Here is a 9012-nt window from a genome sequence, read left to right on the forward strand (position 1 = left end):
GTTCCTCACAGGTACACCCAGTAATGCAATGTGAAGCAAATGGAGGTGGATCGAGCAGTTCAGAATACCCACCTTATGGCCACAACATGGAGAGTGAGCAGTTAAATTACATGTGTAATAATCCTCGATCTCAAAACAATCCTTATAGCAATACCTACAATGTAGGTTGGAAGAACCACCCAAAATTTTCATGGGGAGGCCAAGGAAATCAGAGGCTACCACCGCCTCCAGGCTTTCAGTAACCACCGTACCAGCAGGAGAAAAAGCTGAACCTAGAGGAGATGCTAACCAAATTCATCTCAGTATCAGAAACTTGTTTTCAGAATACTAAGACGGCACTCAAAAATCAACAAGCATCAATCCAGGGGCTCGAAACTCAGATTGGCTAGCTCACCAAGTTGATTTCTGAATGACCACAAGGTAGCCTGCCAAGCAACACTGAATCTAACCCAATGGAGCAACTTAACGCGATTATCACTCATGACAAGGAAGGGTTAGTTGAGCCTGCACCAGAACCAAGGTAAGGCATTGTAGTAAGTCAAGATAAAGGTGAGGTGGACCACAATGACCAGAACCGGTAAATAAAAAGTACAAACCCCATGTGCCATACCCAAACGCGATAAGAAAAGACCGCACAGAAGAACAATTCGGTAAATTCCTTAAATTATTAAAAAAGTTACATATTAACTTACCATTTATTGAAGCTCTTTCGTAGATGCCAAACATAGTCAAATTTTTAAAGGAGCTTTTAACAAATAAATAAAAATTGGATGAGGAGTCGCATGTGGATTTGAATGCAATTTGCTCAACCATATTACACAATAAGTTACCCAAAAAAATTGAAAGATCCAGGGAGTTTTACGATTCCTTATTTAATTGGTAGTTTAGATGTTCATAATGCATTGGCTGACTTAGGGGCAAGCATTAAGGTTATGCCTTATAAAATGTTTAAACAGCTAGGTCTTGGGAAACCCAAACAAACTAGGATGAGCATTCAATTGGCTGATAAAACCATTAGATTTCCTAGGGGTATCATTGAAGATGTTCTTGTTAAGATCGATAAATTTATATACCCAGTAGATTTTGTTGTTTTATACATGGAAGAGGATAGTAACGCACCTTTAATTTTAGGACGACCCTTTTTAGCGACTGCTAGAACCATTATTGATGTTAGTACAGGTGAACTCACACTTCGTGTAGGAGACGAAACAATCACCCTTCAAGCTCGTAATTCGAGTAACACATCAAGAATTGAAGGTGGTTGTATAAATCATTCTACTAGTACTGATCATATGGTGAAACCCTCTATGTAGGAAACAGTTTCGAAGAACATATATGAGCCATGTTCAGACAACAATAAAGGACCTATCTATGAAGAACGAAGGCTACAAATCGAGGAGCTAGATGAATGACGGACAAAGAAACTGAGAACGCCCGATAAATCGAAACCGAGCTAGGACAAGCTTAATACCTCACCAAATCAACTTAAGGTTGGAGACAAAGTATTACTAGATACAACAGATCCTCGCATTACCACTTCTAAACCTAATGAAGAAACTCCTCTCACAGTACTCAGTATTTTCCCATATGGTACAGTCGAGGTAATTCTCCCTAAATTCGAAACTTTTAAGGTAAACAATACTCGTCTTAAACCTTATATTGATAAAGTTGATACCAGGGATGATGAGTGTAAACTCCTCGAGCCACCATGATCACACACTAGAGAGGTAAGCACAACTTAAGACTATAAATAAGCGCTTCTCGAGAGGCAACCCGAGCACTAACAATAATGATTTATTTGAATTCTAGTTTTTCACATCTAACCTACTAACTGAGTCTTGAAACACAGGGGTTTTCCCATCTACATGGCCAGGCACACGAGCGTGTCGTAGGCCGTGCTCACACCACAAGAGGAGACGGCCGTGTGAAAACAGGACAAAATTCTTTCCCCAACACGGGATACGATAAGTCGCCATGACCGTGGGATAAGGCCGTGGGCGAAACTGCCAAAACAACACGGGCGTGTAACACGCCCGGGCCTTGAAACCGTGGGTGAACCTATCAATTTAGCACGAGCGTTTGACACGCCTGTGCCATCCACCTGTAGTCGACACTGTCAAAATGAACATGGGCGTGGACCTATGTACACGGGCGTGGGAAAAGTGAACGAAGCAAGACACGGCCGTACGACACAATAGTGTGCACCTAGACGCTCAAGGAACATGGGCGTGGGCCGAATGTCAGAGGCGCCCAAATTTAAAAATCACGAAACACACGAGCAAAAATTAGGGCACACGGGCGTGCCCCACGACCGTGTGCCCCAAAATCTATATAAACCCTTCACTATTCATGATCACTCTCCCTAAAAATCCCTAACCCTAGTCGCTGCAACTCCCCATGCCCTACCTGCCACACCCGTACGCCGCATACAACACTGTTTCCGACGCCCCAAGCTCCTTCCTTTTGCGTTTGTTTACTCTTTTCTTTTTATTTTCTTTAAATATGTTGCTTATTTCATGATTTCTCTACTCTATTGAACTATTTTGAATGAATATTCATAGTTAGAATATTAAAATACTCATACCTGTTTTATAAAAATTTTGTCATTTTAGTTACCATATTATGCTATGCTCTTTCATTTATCCTTGTTTCCATGAAATTTAGGCTTACCCACATGCATTCATTCATATTCTCGTTACATTATTCCCATAATCCTATAACTTTATATATTTAGTTGTTTTAGTTTGTATCATCTAGTACGTAAATCTCATGAAATATTCATATTTAGTCTTGATTTTTCAAGCTATTTTTGGGATGTATTGGTTGAACTTCAACTTTTCAATGCAGGTACAATGTCATCCTCACGTGGTAAGAAGACTGCTATTCCCGCCTCGAAGAAAAGGAAATGAGCAGCGTCATCTTCGGGTCCTACCACGGAGATTAGGCACCCGTTCCTCCAGGTTCCCTTGGGACCTCAAGAGGAATTATATCAGATATTACGGGCCCGACCTCTAGGTGTAGGCCGCTGCATTGACTGGGCCGTACTAGAATAGATTCATTTGGCTGATGCGGTTCGAGTCCTCTTGACGACTGACCCATGGGGGCTCTTTTTTGAGACCGTCGTGCCGACGTATCTTGAGTTCACATTGGAACTCTACTCGATGTTCCATCTTTAGACCGTCACGACCAACTTCGACGATCCTAGAACGGTTCAGTTTCGTCTTGGTGGTCTAGTACGGCAGTTGAGCGTACCCGAGTTCGGGATTACACTAGGGCTATACACGGAGGAGTTCATGGACGACAATAAACTCGACACCCTCCACCGCCACATCCACTACTCCCCCTCAAAATGCTGGAGGGACCTCATCCCTGCTTCGGCCACCTATGATTCTAGCTGCTCCAAGGTATCAACTCTCTCTCCATCCTTGAGGTATCTACATACCATCTTGGCTTACACTCTGACAGGGAGACGAGAGAGCACCGGCGTCGTCACCACCCACGACGCCTATTTCTTATGGAGCATGGCGAATGGGTACATCCTCGACCTTGTTTACTTTATCACCCTCGCCATTCGCCATCAGATGGAGTGACATAGGAAGGGGTCATCTCTATCGGGCCTTATGTGACTCGACTGGCTCGGTAGTTCAGGCTCCTCAACACAGTAACACAATCATCCTGTAACACCCCTTACCCGTATCCAACACCGGAATAGGGTACGAGGCATTACCAAAACACATACACTTGTAAACGTATTTAACCGAGTTATAAAATTTCATCAAAATTAAAACTTTCAAAATAATTAACATGTTTCTATAACTTTTCCCAATATATCCTCAAAATATTATAATCATAATAATTAGGGCCTGCGAGACCCGATACATACTCATGCAATTTAATGCTTCATTTCCATTTCATTCAATTCGCAATTTCTCATGCTCATAATTTAAATCATATCACTAGCAATTTCCATTTAATTCACGTGCAATTCAATGACATCAAATTCAAAACTAATACGTATTTACCATTTAACTCAATGTTTATTGATTATACCATTCAATAACACATTTATGAAATTCTCAATTTAGCAATGAAAATATCACTTTAGTTTGAATAACAACATCGTCCTGATATAAATACACTACCACTTATCCATTTACTTTAATTCTTTTGGGCCCATTTGTCACTTACCATCCTTAATCAAATTAGGGAACGGTCACGGAAAATTGAGTACTTCACTTTCACTTTGCCATAGTATAACTATGGTCTTACGTATGATCACTTATCACTTGTCCCTGATCAGATAAGTGTAGCCACCTATCACTTTGTTTCTTGATCAGATAAGTGTAGCCACCTATGACTTTGTTTCTTGATCAGATAAGTGTAGCCACTTATCACTTTGTCTCTTGATCAGATAAGTGTAGCTAAAGCTATCACTTATCACTTTTCACTTGTCACTTGATCAGATAAGTGTAGCCGAAGCTATCACTTATCACTTTGTCACTTGATCAGATAAGTATAGCCGAAGCTATTACTTATCACTTTCCACTTGTCACTTGATCAGATAAGTATAGCCGAAGCTATTACTTATCACTTTCCACTTGTCACTTGATCAGATAAGTGTAGCTAAAGCTACCACTTATCACTTTGTCACTTGATCAGAAGTACTCAAATCCGGCGTTCCGCTCAATTTGATCATTTATTCATATATCAGGCTTACCAACATGTGTTAATTCATAAACCATTCATGGTATTATTTCATGCCAAATCATATACTGAATATACCATACACACATACTATGAAACTTTATTTTCACACATGAGCTTAAACCATGACCAATAATGCACAAGAATAAGCATCATTCATATTTCATCGTTTATGAGTTATAATCAAACATATGACCATTTATACACGAATCATTCATATATTTCCCAATTTTCCTCCTCCTCCTCTCCATTCCACATCCTTAATGTGTATAACACACTTAAACAACATTAACCATAATTTCAATATTCACTAACATGTATATTCAAAGCTGTTTATCCGAGTCAGAGTCACTAAATTATTTTTATCCGGAGCTACAGAGCTCCAAATTAAGATCCGTTAATTTTCTCTGAAACTAGACTCACATATCTTCATACCATAAAATTTTCATAATTTTTGGTTCAGCCAAATAGTACAGTTTATTCTTTAAAGTTTCCCCTGTTTCGCTGTCTGACAGTTCCGACCACTCTTCACTAAAAATTAATTATCTCATTGTACAGAATTCGGATGATGTTTTAGCTTGTTTCTTCTAAAAATAGACTCATTAAGGATTCTAACCATATAAACTATAACTCATAATCATTTTTGTACAATTTTTAATGATTTTCCAAAGTCAGAACAGGGGAACCCGAATTCATTCTGACCTTGTCTCACAAAATCTATTATATCTCATGATTTACAATTCCATTGCTCACATCATTTCTTTTATAAGAAACTAGACTCAATAAGCTTTAGTTTCATATTTTATTCATCCTCTAATTCAATTTCTACAATTTTTGGTGATTTTTCAAAGTTACACTACTGCTGCTGTCCAAAACTGCTTTAGTGCAAAATGTTGATTTCCATTTTGCCCCAAATTTCACAGTTTATACAATTCGGTCCTTTCTCAATTAACCCCTCAATTAATCTAATTTTCTCAATTAGTACTTTACTAGACATTATAAGTTGTTACACAACTATTGAAATTCAGAATTTCCACATATAACTCTATCTTCAAACTCTTTTACTATTAGGTCCCAAACATTCACTTTCTATTCAATTCTTTCAATAAAATCAGCATATGAACAATTTAAAGCTCTAATTTCATGCTAAATCATCATATACTTCCAGCACATATTCATATCAACTTTCAACTTCTTTCATAAAATCAAAAACTAATGGATTTAACAAGTGGGCCTAGTTGTAAAAGTCATAAAAATACAAAAATTTCAAGAAATAGTCAAGAATTGAACTTACTTGTAATAAAAATATGAAGAACCAGCTTGAAGAAGCCTTTCCATGGTGTTTTAGCTGATGAGAATTCAGAAAAATGAAGAGAAATCTAGATAATTCCACTTGGGTCCTAACTTTATTAAGCAAATTTTGCAATTTTCCAATTTTGCCCTTAATTCTCCTTACTTTCTTGCTGATTTCATGCCTCTGCCGTCCAGCCCAAATAGACCTTGGGTCTATTTGCCTTTAAAGCCCTCTTCCTTTTATCATTTAAGCTATTTAATCATTTCCCAAAATTTTGCATTTGTTACAATTTAGTCCTTTTTGTTCAATTAATTATCGGAACTTTAAAATTTCTTAACGAAACTTTAATACTAACTTTTTAACACTCCATGAATATTTATAAAAATATTTATGGCTCAGTTTAAAATCCCCGAGGTCTTGATACCTCATTTCGATTCTAATTATTTTAATATTTATTTCTAGTGCACTATTCACTATTTCAAAAATTTTCCTAACTTCATATTTAACTTATACTTACTAAATTAATAATATTTTCTACCCATTTGTCGAATTTAGTGATCTCGAATCACCGTTCCGACACCTCTGAAAATTCAAGCCATTACATTTTTTTTTTCGTCGGATTTGTGGTCCCAAAACCACTGTTCCGACTAAGCCTAAAATCGGGCTATTACACATCCTCCCTCACTCTCATCGGCCAGATGTCCCTATAGGGCATCTTGAGTATGCTAAGTATGAGAATGATTGAGAAACGACGTGGCACCTACCTTTTTCAGTACCGCCTCATCTAGTCCACCGAGGAAGAGGACCTAGAGGACATTACTGATTATGTCCCTCCACGTCATGAGGACCCACCGTCTCTCGTCCAGTTCATGCGGCGGCTTCATACGCTGACATCTCTGAGTGCCTTACTCGATTCGAGCAGTTTTCAGCGCTTTGATAACATTGATGCTACTCTACAGCAGATTTGTCAGCACTTCCACATCTCATCGTGACCCCCACCTCGCGAATCATCTAGCGATGAAGATGTTTAAAAACTTTTATTTATTATTTTTTATATATTTCCTAAAAAGTTCCTAATTCTATCACAATTATAAAGAGCTCTAAAGCTCACTATAACTTAGGAACTTTAAACTCCATTGGGAAAGGTTCTCCACGATTGCCATGCCCTGCTCGACCACGACCATAGCTACCATGAGATATAATATTCTTTTGGCGTAGCACTTGTGGAACCCAACCTCTACCATTACCGGAGTATCCTCTTCCACTCTCATCATTGCCTTGGCCGATTATTCTCCATAACTCCAATTTAAGGAGTTCCTTAATCATTAAGAAAGTTTCACTTCTCTCCCTATCTTATGATTATATATCTATCTTTTTCAATATATCTATCTTCGTACATTGAGGGCAATGTACATCTTAAGTATGGGGGGATCTTTTATATTATCATTTGAAATCCCTGAATTTTGTCTTATTGTCACATGAATTACTAATATCACTATTAGAATGAATTTTAATTAATTTATGATTTTTATTGATATGTCTTGAATTAAAATATAGGCAATTATGCATTGATTGTTTAAACTTTAAGACATTAGGGAATCAAGCATGATAAGTTAATTTTTGAAGAATTAAAGACTTTTAGGTTGTTTTCCTAAGTTTAGGTATTATCTTGAGTTAAAATTCACAAGTTTAAACATAAAAAAGCCATAAATTTTGTGAGATCTTGAGCCTTTAGAGCATATTTTATTCTTTTCAAGCTCACTTTCATTATGAGTGCGTCAGTTTTGATTTGTTATTCTAAAACTTGCTTGATTATGCATGTCAACACGACACCATTTGATTTGATATGCCAAGATAATAAAGGTACTTAGGTTTAACCCACTCACTCCATAAAAGCCTACCTCCATAATTAACCCTTAGTGAACCCCTTTTGAGCCTAACAAGCCATTAATTGATTTACCCTTAATATTAACCCATAACCCGTAATTGTTGAAATCCCCTAATTTGATCCCTATTTTTGTCGAGATTTGATTTGAACAAATTGCTTAGCTATGTTTTGTTCTTCCATGTATATGACTTGTTCTTAAAAAAAAATACTTACATACATGTTAGTAGTAATTCGTCTTTTTTGAGCTTGAGTGTTAATTCTATATTCCGAGAAGAAACTCACTTGTATTCAATTGATAACTAGTTATTTTTCTAACTAGATAATTTTTCAATTCAATCTCGATTCTAACCTCTTCTTTCAGCTTGTGGCCACACCCCCTAACCAAAGCCATATTACAACCCTCTAAAAGACCTTTTTGATTAATGTATCAGCTCAATATATAGTGGTAGAGATTTGATTTTCAAGCAAGCCTATGGTAATAACTTTTCATATTGACTAATGAGTGCTGTAATTGATGTCCTTAAACACCTTGAGTGATTTGAGTGAATCTTTAGTGAGGATGTTAAATTCTGCGATATTTTGATCAAATGTAATTACTTAGATGAGGGGAGACACCTGTGTTTTCGTGATAAAATGCTCAACTTGGAATGTTTGAAACTTTGATGTACTTTTAGTTGAATTTTCAATGTATGAGTACTTATGGATTATTTTGAGATATTATTGATACGGATTATAAATTGAGAAGAATTTATTTTGATTGTGAGTTGAGGATTTTGCTTGAGGACAAGCAAATGCTTAAGTGTAGGGGTATTTGATAAACTGTAATTTATACATATTTTTATCCCATGCTTAGCCCATTTATGAATGGTTTCTCCTTTGATTTAGTGAATTCGATGCTCCTAATCCTTTAATTTCATGTTTTATACTTAGGTGAGCATAGGAGAGTAAAAAGATTAAGAAACGGGACGAAAACAGAGAAAATGGACCCACGTGGAAAATCAACACGGCCTAGACTTCCTCACACGGGCGTGTCACACGGCCGTGTCCATTTGGCAGGATTGAAGCACGACTTACACGGGTAGACTACATGCCCGTGCCTATTCAACAGCCTTGACTACGGGATGGA

This window comes from Gossypium hirsutum, chromosome A07 (assembly GCF_007990345.1).
Source record: "Gossypium hirsutum isolate 1008001.06 chromosome A07, Gossypium_hirsutum_v2.1, whole genome shotgun sequence".
In the NCBI taxonomy this organism is placed as follows: domain Eukaryota; kingdom Viridiplantae; phylum Streptophyta; class Magnoliopsida; order Malvales; family Malvaceae; genus Gossypium; species Gossypium hirsutum.